Below are 13509 nucleotides of genomic sequence, written 5' to 3' on the forward strand. Positions count from 1 at the left end.
AGAGACTTGCTTCAAAAACTTCAAACAACCATCTCCTTCTCTAAAGACCAGGCTTCTCTAACTCTAAATCCTTCTGGTCCAAAATATCTTCTTGTCATCTTACTCCTCCAGTTTGAACAGATCTTAGTGGCTTCCCCTGTGCCACCCTGCTCTCTCTCAGTTACAGAAAAATTTCTTTCAGGTAACTTCCATTTCCACTCTAATGGGTGGTAGAAAAGGGAGCAGAGGAACCATGGATTATAGATCACATATAAATGTTAATTTAGATCTTTATAATTTATTTGTGAATCTCTCTTCATTACTGAACATGCTGATGTATTCTTAGAGAAACTGAAAATACTTAATAATCTTTTGTTAGTAAAACTAGATAATATAAAGAAGGTGTAGTTAAACTAATGTGTGGTTCAAAGTGATTATGATTCAGAGTGAATAAAGCAAGTGACTTCACCATGGACATAGAGGCTAATTATATTTACCTCAAAAGAAATTGAATCAATTTGCCTGTCACTATGACCTCATGGGGACCAGTATGAAAACGAAATAAATATATGCATCAATTTTATTACATTGGATAAATTACACTGGATTCTCTAAAGAAATTAATGGCAATTCTGAAAATAGGTGAACATGTGCTTAAAATTATGATGTCTTCAGTACTAACATGGACAGAAGAGGAATGGTATATATGCACATGTATGTATGCATGTATAGATATACAGATAAACACGTGTTCACATATATGCATATATATACACATGAATATGTGTAAGGGTTAAAAAGCCTCTAGAAGCAAGGACTGCAGTTCAAGGCATGTGGGAGGACCTGAGGGATGAGAGGTTCAGAGATGCAGGCGAGTCCTATATGGAGGTGGGGCATAGCCCCAAGAGGTGGTGTCTGACTGCAGGTACCACGCCTCCCTCCTTATTGCTCTCAAAGCACTCCCTTCTTCTTCTCAGGCCAATCCCATTATGCCAGGTTCCTAGAGGACCTCCCCCTTCCCCTAGATCCTCAGGGGGGTATAAATATATGCTATCTAAGAATAAAGTTCTCTTTCGCTTCACCCCTACCTCCTGGTGGTCTGTCTCTATGGGATCCGGGTTAGTGCCCGAAGACAGGTAAGTGTGGCCTAGCCATGGCCTAGCCGTGGCCTAGCCGTGCCATCGACAGACGGGCATTAAGAGTAGCTCTAAGGGGAGCTACCAGGTTAGAGTAGTCCTTAGGGGTGTAACAAATATGTATCTGTGAAAAGGATAAGATTAAGTATTTTTATGATGAATAGATTTTCAGAGGTTTGAAAGCAAGATTGAATGAAAAGTTGGAAAGAACTTTACTTAACCCCTATCTCTTCAAAAACAATAAGATAGTGGGATGGAGGAGGGATGCATACAAATTAACTGAAGAAAACAACTCCTTAAAAATCAATTTGGTCAAATGAAGAAAAAAATCCACTGAAAAAAACAACTACTTTAAAAGTAGAATTGCTCAAAAGGAAAAGTTACTAATTTCCCCTAAATTAGAATTAGGTAAGTGGAAGCTAATAAATTTATGAGACATCAAATATCAGTCAAACCAAATCAAAAGAATGGAAAAAACAGAAGAAAATGTAATATACTTAATTGGAAAAATAAAAAATTATTGTACTACCTGAAAGTCATGATCAATAAAAAATCCTGGACAGCATTTTTCAAGTTGTCAGCTAAACTCATTCCCTAGTACCAGAGGATAAATTGTTGATGAAAGAATCCACACTAAAAAGATAAACAGGAAAGAAAAAAAAATCTTATGATATTCAATAAGGTTAAATTGTTACATCACCATATAGGTAGGTGATAACTTGTAACATTTAAGAACTATATCTATCTGTGTATTCCCTTTTATATCCAGTACATATCTGTATCCCAAAAAAAATTATAAAGGAGGGGAAAAATTTCGCATGTGCAAAATGTTTATAGTAGCTCTTTTTTTTGGTGGAAAAGAATTGGAAATTCAGTGGATACCCCCAAATTGGGGAATGGCCGATCAAATTATGGCATAAGAATATAATGGAAAACTAGTGTTCTATAAATAATGATGAACAACAAAATTTTTTAAAAGTCTGGAATGAACTGATGCTGAGTAAAGTAAACAGAATCAGGAATCAGTATAGAGTCATAATACTTTATGTTATTTGTGTAATGATCAGCTATGATAAACTTAGCTCTTCTCAGCAGTACAGTGATTCAAGACAATTCCAAGAGATTGGTTTGAAAAATGCTGTCTGCATTCAGAGAGAGAACTATGGAGACTGTATACAGTTGGAACCACAATATTTTCTTATTTTTGTTTTGTTTTGTTTCTTTTCTCATAGTTTTCCTTTTTTGTTCTGCTTTTTCTTTCCCAACATGACTGAAGTAGAAATAAGTTTAAAAATAATGCCATGATGACCAAAAATGAAATAACTATCTCTATAAAAATAGTTAGAAGGAATATACTAAGAAACTTCAGGTATAAGGCAACTTTGATGGAATAATAAAAATTAATTAAGGAGGGAAAAAAGATAATTATGATCACAATAAATTAAAAAAGATTTTGCACAAACAAAATCAATGCAAGATTAGAAGGAAAAAATAAAGTTGGGGAACAATTTTTTCTGTATTTCTGATGAAGGCCTTATTTTTCAAATATATACAGAATTGATTTAAATTTTTAAGGATACAAATGATTTCCCAATAGACAAATGCTCAAAAAGTATAAGAAGGCACTTTTCAAACAAAGAAATTAATGCTCTCTATATGTATTCATATTTTCATACAAATAAATGCTCTAAATCACTGATGATTAGAGAAAGGCAAAGATTGGCAAATATGACAGAAAAAGAAAATGATAAATGTTGGAGAAGATGTGGGAAAATTGGGACACAGATGCATATTTGGGGAACTTTGAGCTGATCCAGTCAGAATGGATTAGAAATTATTCCCAAAGGTCAACCAAACCTTTGATTCAGCATTATCATTATTAGATCTGTATCCCAAAGGGATCACAAAAAACCAGAAAGGGATTTTCATTCAAAATATGTACAATAACTAATTTTTTTGGCAAAGAAATGGAAATTGAGGGAATTGAAGGAAGAATAGGCAGATTTCAGAAAAATCTGGAAAGACCTGCATGAACTACTTTTGATTAAAGTGAGCAGAACAGGAGAACATTGGGGGTTTTTTGTTTGTTTTTTCATCTCAAATTATTTTTATTTTATTTTTTTATTAATTTTATAATTATAATTAATTTTTGACAGTACATATGCACGGGTAATTAATTTTATTTTACAAGAATATCCTTTGTATTCACTTTTCCAAATTTTCCCCTCCCTCTCTCTACTCCCTCTCCTAGATGACAGGCTATCCCATACATATTAAATGTATTACAGTATATCCTTAATACAATATATGTGTGTAAAACCAAATTTCTTGTTGCCTGGTAAGAATTGGATTCTGAAGGTATAAGTAACCTGGGTAGAAAGACAATAGTGCAAACATTTTACATTCAATTCCCAGTATTCCTTCTCTGGGTGTAGCTGTTTCTTTCCTCATTGATCAACTGTAACCGAATTAGATCTTCTTTATGTCGAAGATATCCACTTCAATCAGAATATGTCTTCATACAGTATTGTTGTTGAGGTGTATAGTGATCTCCTGATTCTGCTCCTTTCACTCAGCATCAGTTCATGTAAGTCTCTCCAAGCCTCTCTGTATTCATTCTGCTGGTCATTTCTTACAGAACAATAATATTCCGTAACATTCATATACCATAATTTACCCAACCATTCTCCAATTGATGGATATCCATTCATTTTCCAGTTTCTAGCCCTACAAAAAGAGCTGCCACATTTTGGCACATACAGATCCCTTTCCCTTCTTTAGTATTTCTTTGGGATGTAAACCCAGTAGTAGCACTGCTGGATCAACTTTTGGGGCACAGTTTGATAACTTTTTGTGCATATTTCCAAATTGCTCTCCAGAATGGCTGGATTTTTTCACAACTCCACCAATAGTGCATTAGTGTCTCAGTTTTCCCACAATCCCCTCCAACATTCATCATTATTTGTTCCTGTCATCTTAGCCAATCTGACAGGTATGTAGTGGTATCTCAGAGTAGTCTTAATTTGCATTTTTCTGATCAGTAGTGATTTGGAACACTCTTTCATATGAATGAATATAGTTTCAATTTCATCATCCGGGAACTGTCTGTTCATATCCTTTGACCATTATCGATTGGAAAATGGTTTGATTTCTTATAAATTAGGGTCAGTTCTCTATATATTTTGGAAATGAGGCCTTTATCAGAACCTTTAACTAAAATTTTTTCCCCAATTTGTTACTTCCCTTCTAATCTTGTTTGCATTAGTTTTGTTTGTACAGAAACTTTTTAGTTTGATGTAATTAAAATCTTCTATTTTGTGATCAATAAAGATCTCTAGTTCTCCTCTGGTCATAAATTCCTTCCTCCTCCACAGGTCTGAGAGGTAGACTATTCTCTGTTCCTCTAATCTATTTATGATCTCATTCTTTATGCCTAAATCATGGACCCATCTAGATATTATCTTGGTATATGGTCTTAAGTGTGGATCCATATCTAATTTCTGCCATACTAATTTCCAATTTTCCCAACAGTTTTTTTCAAATAATGAATTTTTATCCCAAAAGTTGGTATCTTTGAGTTTGTCAAACACTAGATTGCTATAGTTGTACCCTATTTTGTCCTGTATACCTATCCTGTTCCACTGATCAACTAGTCTATTTCTTCGCCAATACCAAATGGTTTTGGTGACTGCTGCTTTAAATCAGGTACAGCTAGACCACCTTCATTTTATTTTATTTTCATTAATTCCCTTGAAATTCTCGACCTTTTGTTCTTCCATATGACTTTTGTTGTTATTATTTCTAGGTCATTAAAATACTTTCTTGGGAGTCTGATTGGTATAGCACTAAATAAATAAAATAGTTTAGGGAGTATTGTCATCTTTATTATATTCGCTCGGCCTATCCAAGAGAACTTAATGTCTTTCCAATTATTTAAATCTGACTTTATTTTTGTGGCAAGTGTTTTGTAGTTTTGCTCATATAATTCCTGACTTTTCTCTGGTAGATGGATTCCCAAATATTTTATGCTCTCAGCAGTTGTTTTGAATGGAATTTCTCTTTGTATCTCTTGCTGTTGCATTTTGTTGGTGATGTATAAAAATGCTGAGGGTTTATGTGGATTTATTTTGTACCTAGCAACTTTGCTAAAGTTTTCAATTATTTCTAATAACTTTTTATTAGAATCTCTGGGGTTCTCTAAGTATACCATCATATCATCTGCAAAGAGTGATAGTTTGATTTCCACATTTCTTTCAATCTCTTTCTCGACTCTTATTGCCGAGGCTAGCATTTCTAATACAATATTAAATAGTAATGGTGATAGTGGACAACCTTGTTCCACTCCCTGATCTTACTGGGAAAGGTTCCAGTTTATCTCCACTGCATATTATGCTTACTGATGGTCTTAATTATATGCTCCTGACTATTTTAAGGAATAGTCCATTTATTCCTATACTCTCAAGTGTTTTTAGTAGGAATGGATGTTGTATTTTATCAAATGCTTTTTCTGCATCGATTGAGATGATCATATGGTTTTTATTAATTTGATTATTAATATAGTCAATTATACTAATAGTTTTCCTACTATTAAACCAGCCCTGCATTCCTGGTATAAATCCTACTTGATCATAGTGTATTATCCTGGGGATTATTTTCTGAATTCTTTTTGCTAATATTTTATTTAAGATTTTAGCATCTATATTCATTAAGGAGATTGGTCTATAGTTTTCTTTCTCAGTTTTCAGCCTACCTGGTTTAGTTATCAATACCATGTCTGTGTCATAAAAGGAGTTTGGTAAGACTCCTTCATCCCCTATTTTTTCAAATAATTTATATAACATTGGGGCTAATTGTTCTTTAAATGTTTGGTAGAATTCACATGTAAATCCATCTGGTCCTGGGGATTTTTTCCTGGGGAGTTGATTAATAGCTTGTTCTATTTCTTTTTCTGAAATGGGACTATTTAAGCAATTTACTTCCTCCTCTGCTAATCTAGGAAGCCTACATTTTTGGAGGTAGTCCTCCATTTTACTTAAGGTATCAAATTTATTGGCATAAAGTTGAGTAAAGTAACTCATTATTGTTATAATTTCCTCTTCATTGGTGGAACGATCTCCTTTTTCATTTTTAAGACTAACAATTTGATTTTCTTCTTTCCTTTACCAAAGACGTATCTATTTTATTGCCTTTTTCACAAAACCAACTCCTAGTTTTATTTATTAATTCAATTTTTTACTTTCAATATTATTGATTTCTCTTTTTAATTTTAGAATTTCAAGTTTAGTATGTGATTGCGGGGTTTTAATTTGGTATTTTTCTAGATTTTTAAGTTACAAGCCCAATTCATTGATCTTCTCTTTCTCTTTCTCTATTTTATTCAAGTAAGCCTCTAAAGATATAAAATTTCCCCTTATTACCGCTTTAGCTGCATCCCACAAATTTTGGTATTATGTCTCATCATTGTCATTATCTTGGGTGAAATTATTAATTGTTTCTATAATTTGCTGTTTCGCCCAATCATTCTTTAAGATGAGATTATTTAGTTTTCAATTACTTTTTGGTCTGTTTACCCCTAACTTCTTGTTGAATGTAGTTTTTATTGCATTGTGATCTAAGAAAATAGCACTTACTATTTCTGTCTTCCTTCATTTAACTTTAAGATTTTTATGTCCTAATATATGGTCAATTTTTTATAGGTTCCATGAACTGCTGAGAAGAAAGTATACTCTTTTCTATCACCATTCAGTTTTCTCCAAAGATCTATCGTACCTAATTTTTCTAATATTCTATTTACCTCTTTAATTTCTTTCTTATTTGTTTTGTGGTTTGATTTATCCAATTAGGAGAGTGTAAGGTTGAGATCTCCCACTATTATAGTTTTGCTGTCTATATCTTCTTGCAACTCTCTTTATTTCTCCTTTAGGAAGTTAGATGTTATACCACTTAGGTGCATATATGTTTAGTATTGATATTGCTTCATTGTCTATGCTACCCTTTAGCAGGATATAGTTTGCTTCCTTATCTCTTTTGATTAGATCATTTTCTGTTTTTGCTTGATCTGAGATAAGGATAGATATCCCTGCTTTTTTGACTTCTCCTGAAGCATAATAGATTCTGCTCCAGCCTTTTACCTTTACTCTGTATGTATCTCCCTGCTTTAAATGTGTTTCCTGTAAACAACATATTGCAGGGTCTGACTTTTGATCCAGTCTGCTATTCACCTCCGCTTAATGGGAGGGTTCATAACATTCACATTTACAGTTAAAATTACTAATTCTGTATTTCCTGCCATCATATTATCCCTAGATTATGCTTTTTTCCCCCTTGTCCCCCTTTATCCCCTTCCCCAGTATTAGACTTATGGACCCCACTTGTGTCATGCAGCCCTCCCTTTTTAGTATTCCTCCCCCCTCCTTTTAAGTCCCTTCCCCTTTCTTGTACTCTTCCCTTATTCCTCTTTTCCTTTTTCCTCTCCCTCCTTTTAATGGGGTGAAATAGAATTCTCTGAAAAACAAATGTGTCAATTATTTACTCTTTTAGCCTACTCTGATGAGAGTAAGATTCACACATTGTTCCTCCCCCTCTCTAAATTCCCTCAGATATGGTAAATTTTCTTTGCCTCTTCCTGGGATGTAGTTTTCCTCTTTTTATCTCCCCTTTCCCATTTTTTTCCTTTGCTACTTCCCTTTTTTATGTTATATCAGTAAAATCAAGTTATAGATGTGGACTTTCTGTTTATCCACAACAGAAATACAGTTCTCAAAATTTCATTTCACGTTTTTCTGCTTCTCTTGAGTCTTGTGAATGGAGATCAAATTTTTTGTTTAAGTCTGGTTTTTTTCTTAGAAACAAATGGAATTCCTCTGTTTCATTAAATGTCCATCTTCATCCATGGAAGACAATGCTCAATTTAGCTGGGTAGTTTATTCTTGGTTACATTCCAAGTTCTTTTGCCTTTTGGAATATCAGATTCCTGGCCCTATGATCCTTTAAAGTGGAGGCAGCCAGATCTTGAGTGACTCTTATTATGGTTCCTCGGTATTTAAATTGTTTTTTTCCTGGCTTCTTGCAATATTTTTTTCCTTATTATGGTAGTTCTGCAGCTGGACTACAATATTCCATGGATTTTTTTTTTTTTTTTTTTTTTTTTTAGGGCCTTTTTCAGAAGGTGTTCGATGAATTCTTTCAACGCCTATTTTCCCTTCTGTTTCTATTATCTCTGGACAGTTCTCTTTGATGATTTCCTGTAAAATAGAATCTAGGCTCTTTTTTTCATCATAATTTTCAGGAAGTCCAATGACCCTCAGATTATCTCTCTGAGATCTATTTTCTAGGTCTATAGATTTTCCCAGTAAATATTTGACATTATTCTCCAGCTTTTCATTTTTTAAATTTTGCTTGACTGATTCTTGGTTTCTCAATGAATCATTCATTTCCATTTGTTCAGTCCTGATTTTTAATGAGTTATTTTCTTCATTCACATTTTTTAGTTCTTTTTGTATATGTCCAATTGAATTTTTAAATGAATTATTTTACTCTGTTGACTTTTTTTCCATTTCACTAATTTTTTTTAATGAGTTATTTTCTTTTTCCAATTCACAAATCTTACTTTCTTGGGAATTTTTTATCTTTTTCAATTCAAAAATCCTACTTTCCTGTGATTTTTTAAACCTTTTACAATTTACAAAATTTGGTCCCCTGCACTTCCTGTGAATTCTCTATCTTTTGCAACTCAAATTTCAGGACGTTGTTGCTCTCTATCATAGCTTCTCTTTCCTTTCCCCATTGTTCTTCTAACTCTCTTAACTTTTTAATAGTCTCTTCTAGAAGAGAGTTATGTGATGGAGGGCAGGTATCATTCCCCTTTAGGGTATTATCTGGATACTATCTGCTGTTAGCCTCTTTGGGATTGGATCCCCACTCTTTCTCTGTATAGAAGGTGTCAATCATTCTCTTCAATTTCCTACTCATTATTAAAACTCTGTGGGGTCTGCCCTTTGGGTAGGAAATTTACCAGCTTCCTTGCAGAACAGAGATAAAGTGGATTACAGAAATCTTGTGAACGGGTTAAGAGAGAGCTCTGGGAGAGATTTTTCCTCCCCTGTCCCTTTCCAGAAAGGCTTCAGAAGCGGTTAGCTTGGCTGTGCTGCAAGGAGTGCCCAGTGAGGAACCCCCCTGTGTGGCCTAGCGACTGCCCTGATGCTAGAAGCTGAACAGTGAAAGCATCACAACCCCAGGCCAAAATCCCCCTCTGTGGGCATGTGAATATTAGCAGCTGACCATCAAAAAACCCCTGCACACAGACTGGAAGTTTCTGCTGGGGAAGCACAGTTGCTACTGCAGGAGTTTTCACTGCTGTGGAAGTTCCACTGCCTCAGGCTGAGCCCAGCACTATGTGGATTAGAAGCTGCCTCTAGCTGTGTCCCCCGCTGTGCAGGTTCTCAAGTGCCTCAAGGAGAAGCTCTGGACAGCAACAGGCAGCTGCACAGCCATGCCGGGATCCATGTTGTGTCATTTCCGGTTTGGGGTTCTGGCATTTTTTTGTTTTTTGTTTTTTGTTTTTAAAGTGGCTTTGATTTCTCTTCTGATCTACTGTTTTACAAGCAGAGTAGAGCCTAGGCCAGAGACCTCTGTCTTAGTATCTGTTCTAATCCCAGAAGTCTTCCCAGACCATTTGGCACAATGTGCTAGCCTTTAGTCCAACCCTGTCTGTGCCAGTCTTTTTTTTTTTTTTTTAACTCCCCTCCAGACCAACGTTTTCTGACGAAATTCCAGATTCTCTGACTGGTAAGTTGTGCTTCTAATCCTTGTGATTTTTATCAGTCCAGCATTATTTTTGAGGCTGAGTTAGATAATTGGTATTGAGGCTAGTAGGGAGCTTAGAAATTTACGTGTATCTTCTCCGCCATCTTGGCTCCACCTCACAGGGGAACATTGTATATAATAACAGCAACATTGTGTGATGATCAGTTATAACTGTCTTAATGTTTTTCAGCAATACAGTGATCCAAGACAATTCCAAAAGATTCATGACAGAAAATGCTATCCAGATCTAAAGATATAACTATGGAGACTGAATAAAGATTGAAGCCTATTATTTTCATTTTTTTTTGTTCATTGTTTTTTGTGGCTTGTCAGTTTTATTTCATTTCTTCTTTCACAACATGACTACTATGGAAATATGTTTCCATGATTGCACATGTAAAACTTGTTGATTGTCATCTTGAGGAGGGATGATGGAAAGGAAGCAGGGGGAAAAATTTGGGTCTCAAAATCTTATAAAAAATAATGTTGAAAATCTTTACATGCAAATGAAAAATACTATTTACAAAAGATATGTATAATAAATTAAAAAAAACAACAATATGGAAAAAATTAAGGCAACAAAGTTACTGCATGGAAATTATTGGGAAGTGAAGTGAATTCAATAAAGTAAACGACTGACTAACAAATTTCATGACAACATATTGAAACACAGTTGTTTAGAAGACTACATAAGAGCTGACTTCATATATAAATAATTTTCTGTTGAAATACAGACAAAATTGACAGATTAGGTAGATGGAAAAAAAGAAAGGATTTTTTTCACTATTGAGTTTTTTGAAAATTATGATGAAGAAAATTATCTGACATATTTCTTTCTTTTGTTTTTTAATTTTTTTCAACTAACAACAATTAGTTTTTTTCTCCCACTCCCAAATAAAAAATAAAAACCCGCATAGCAAATATATAAAGGAAAGCAAATTCCCACATTAATCATGTCTAAGACTTTTGTCTCATTCTGTATCTTGAGTCCATTACCTGTCTATCATGTAGAAAGCAAATTTTTTTATCACCGTCCTTCACCAATTTTTATTCAACCAATCTTCTGGAATCCTTCTCGGCCGCTGCATTTCTAAGTTCTGAATTAATTCTTTCAAAATTATTTTTATGATGTTATTCCATGTAGTGCATTCCTGCTTCTGCTAAATTTAGATGATAAACATTTGTTAAGTATCTTCCATGTGCCAAACACCTTACTCTGCATTTGTTGATATAAGTATTCCTGCTTTTCTCCAAAACAGTCTTTCATCATTTCTTATAATAAAATAATGTACAAAACATTTGCCACAAAAATAAAGTCAGATTTAAATAATTGGAAAGACATTCAGTACTCTTGGATAGGCTGAGCGAATATAATTAAGATGACAATACTCCCTAAACTAATCTATTTATTTAGTGCTATACCAATCAGACTTCCAAGAAACTATTTTAATAACCTAGAAAAAATAACAACAGAATTCATATGGAACAACAAAAGGTCGAGAATTTCAAGGGAAGTAATGAAAAAAAAATTAAGTGAAGGTGGTCTAGCTGTACCTGATCTAGAACTGTATTATAAAGCAACAGTCACCAAAACCATTTGGTATTGGCTAGGAAATAGACTAGTTGATCAGTGGAATAGGTTAGGTTCACAGGGCAAGATAGTGAATAAAAATAGCAATCTAGTGTTTGACAAACCCAAAGATCACAAATTTTGGGATAAGAATTCATTATTTGACAAAAACTGCTGGGAAAACTGGAAATTAGTATAGCAGAAACTAGGCATGGGACCACATTTAACACCACATACTAAGATTAGATCAAAATGGATCCAAGATTTAGGCATAAAGAATGAAATCATAAATAAATTGGAGGAACATGGGATGGTTTACCTCTCAGACTTGTGGAGGAGGAAGGAGTTTGTGTCCAAGGGAGAACTAGAGACCAATATTGATCACAAAATAGAAAATTTTGATTACACCAAATTAAAAAGTTTCTACACAAACAAAACTAATGCAAACAAGATTAGAAGGGAAGTAACAAATTGGGAAAACATTTTTACAGTTAAAGGTTCTGATAAAGGCCTCATCTCCAAAATATGCAGAGAATTGACTTTAATTTATGAGAAATCAAGCCATTCTCCAATTGATAAATGGTCAAAGGATATGAACAGACAATTTTCAGATGATGAAATTAAAACTATTTCCACTCATATGAAAGAGTGTTCCAAATCACTATTGATCAGAGAAATGCAAATTAAGACGACTCTGAGGTATCATTACACAGCTGTCAGATTGGCTAAGATGACAGGAACAAATAACGATGAATGTTGGAGGAGCTGTGGGAAAACTGGGACACTGATGCATTGTTGGTGGAGTTGTGAAAGAATCCAACCATTCTGGAGAGCAATCTGGAATTATGCCCAAAAAGTTATCAAAATGTGCATATCCTTTGACCCAGCCATACTACTACTGGGCTTATATCCCAAGGAAATAATAAAGAAGGGAAAGGGACCTGTATGTGCCAAAATGTTTGTGGCAGCCCTTTTCATAGTGGCTAGAAGCTGGAAGATGAATGGATGTCCATCAATTGGAGAATGGTTGGGTAAATTATGGTATATGAATATTATGGAATATTATTGTTCTGTAAGAAATGACCAACAGGAGAAATACAGAGAGGCTTGGAGAGACTTATATCAACTGATGCTAAGTGAAACGAGCAGAACCAGAAGATCATTATACACTTCAACAATGATATTGTACGAGGATGTATTCTGATGGAAGTGGATATCTTCAACATAGAGAAGAGCTAATCCAATTCCAATTGATTAATGATGGACAGAATCAGCTACACTGGGAACACTGGGAAATGAGTGTAAACTGTTATTTTTACCTTCTGAATCCAATTCTTCCTGTGCAACAAGAAATTCGGTTATACACACATATATTGTATCTAGAATATATTGTAATATATTTAACATGTATAAGACTGCCTGCCATCTGGGGGAGGGGGTTGGGGGAAGAAGGGAAAAAATCTGAACAGAAGTAAGTGCAAGGGATAATGTTGTAAAAAATTACCCATGCATATGTACTGTCAAAAAAAGTTATAATTATAAAATAAAATAAAAATTAAATTAAAAAAAAGATAAAAATAATGTGCCATTACCTTCATAAACAATGATTCAACTATTCTGCAAATGATATATGCCTCCTTATTTTCTTGGTATTTCCCAGTACTAAAAATAAAATACTATAAATATTTTTATGTATTTGAGTCTTTTTCTTCTTTCTTTGACCACTTTATTGTTTAAGCCAATAATATCACTAATCTAGATTCCGTTTTCAATATATTTCTAAGATCTCCTCCAAGAAGTCTTATTTCTTTAGTATTATCTTACAAATGAAAAATATGAAGCCATAAAGGGGAAGTGATTGCATCAGGTCTTTCTTACAAGAAATCATACTAAAATATTGAACAAAACACTAAGAAACGTAACACCTAAATTTAAGTCTCTGACATAATTTATAAATTTCAAGGAGTATAACAACAAGGAGATTATCATTCATGCAATAGTGAACAAAGGCATCTCACA

Source organism: Sminthopsis crassicaudata, chromosome 3 (genome assembly GCF_048593235.1).
Source record: "Sminthopsis crassicaudata isolate SCR6 chromosome 3, ASM4859323v1, whole genome shotgun sequence".
In the NCBI taxonomy this organism is placed as follows: domain Eukaryota; kingdom Metazoa; phylum Chordata; class Mammalia; order Dasyuromorphia; family Dasyuridae; genus Sminthopsis; species Sminthopsis crassicaudata.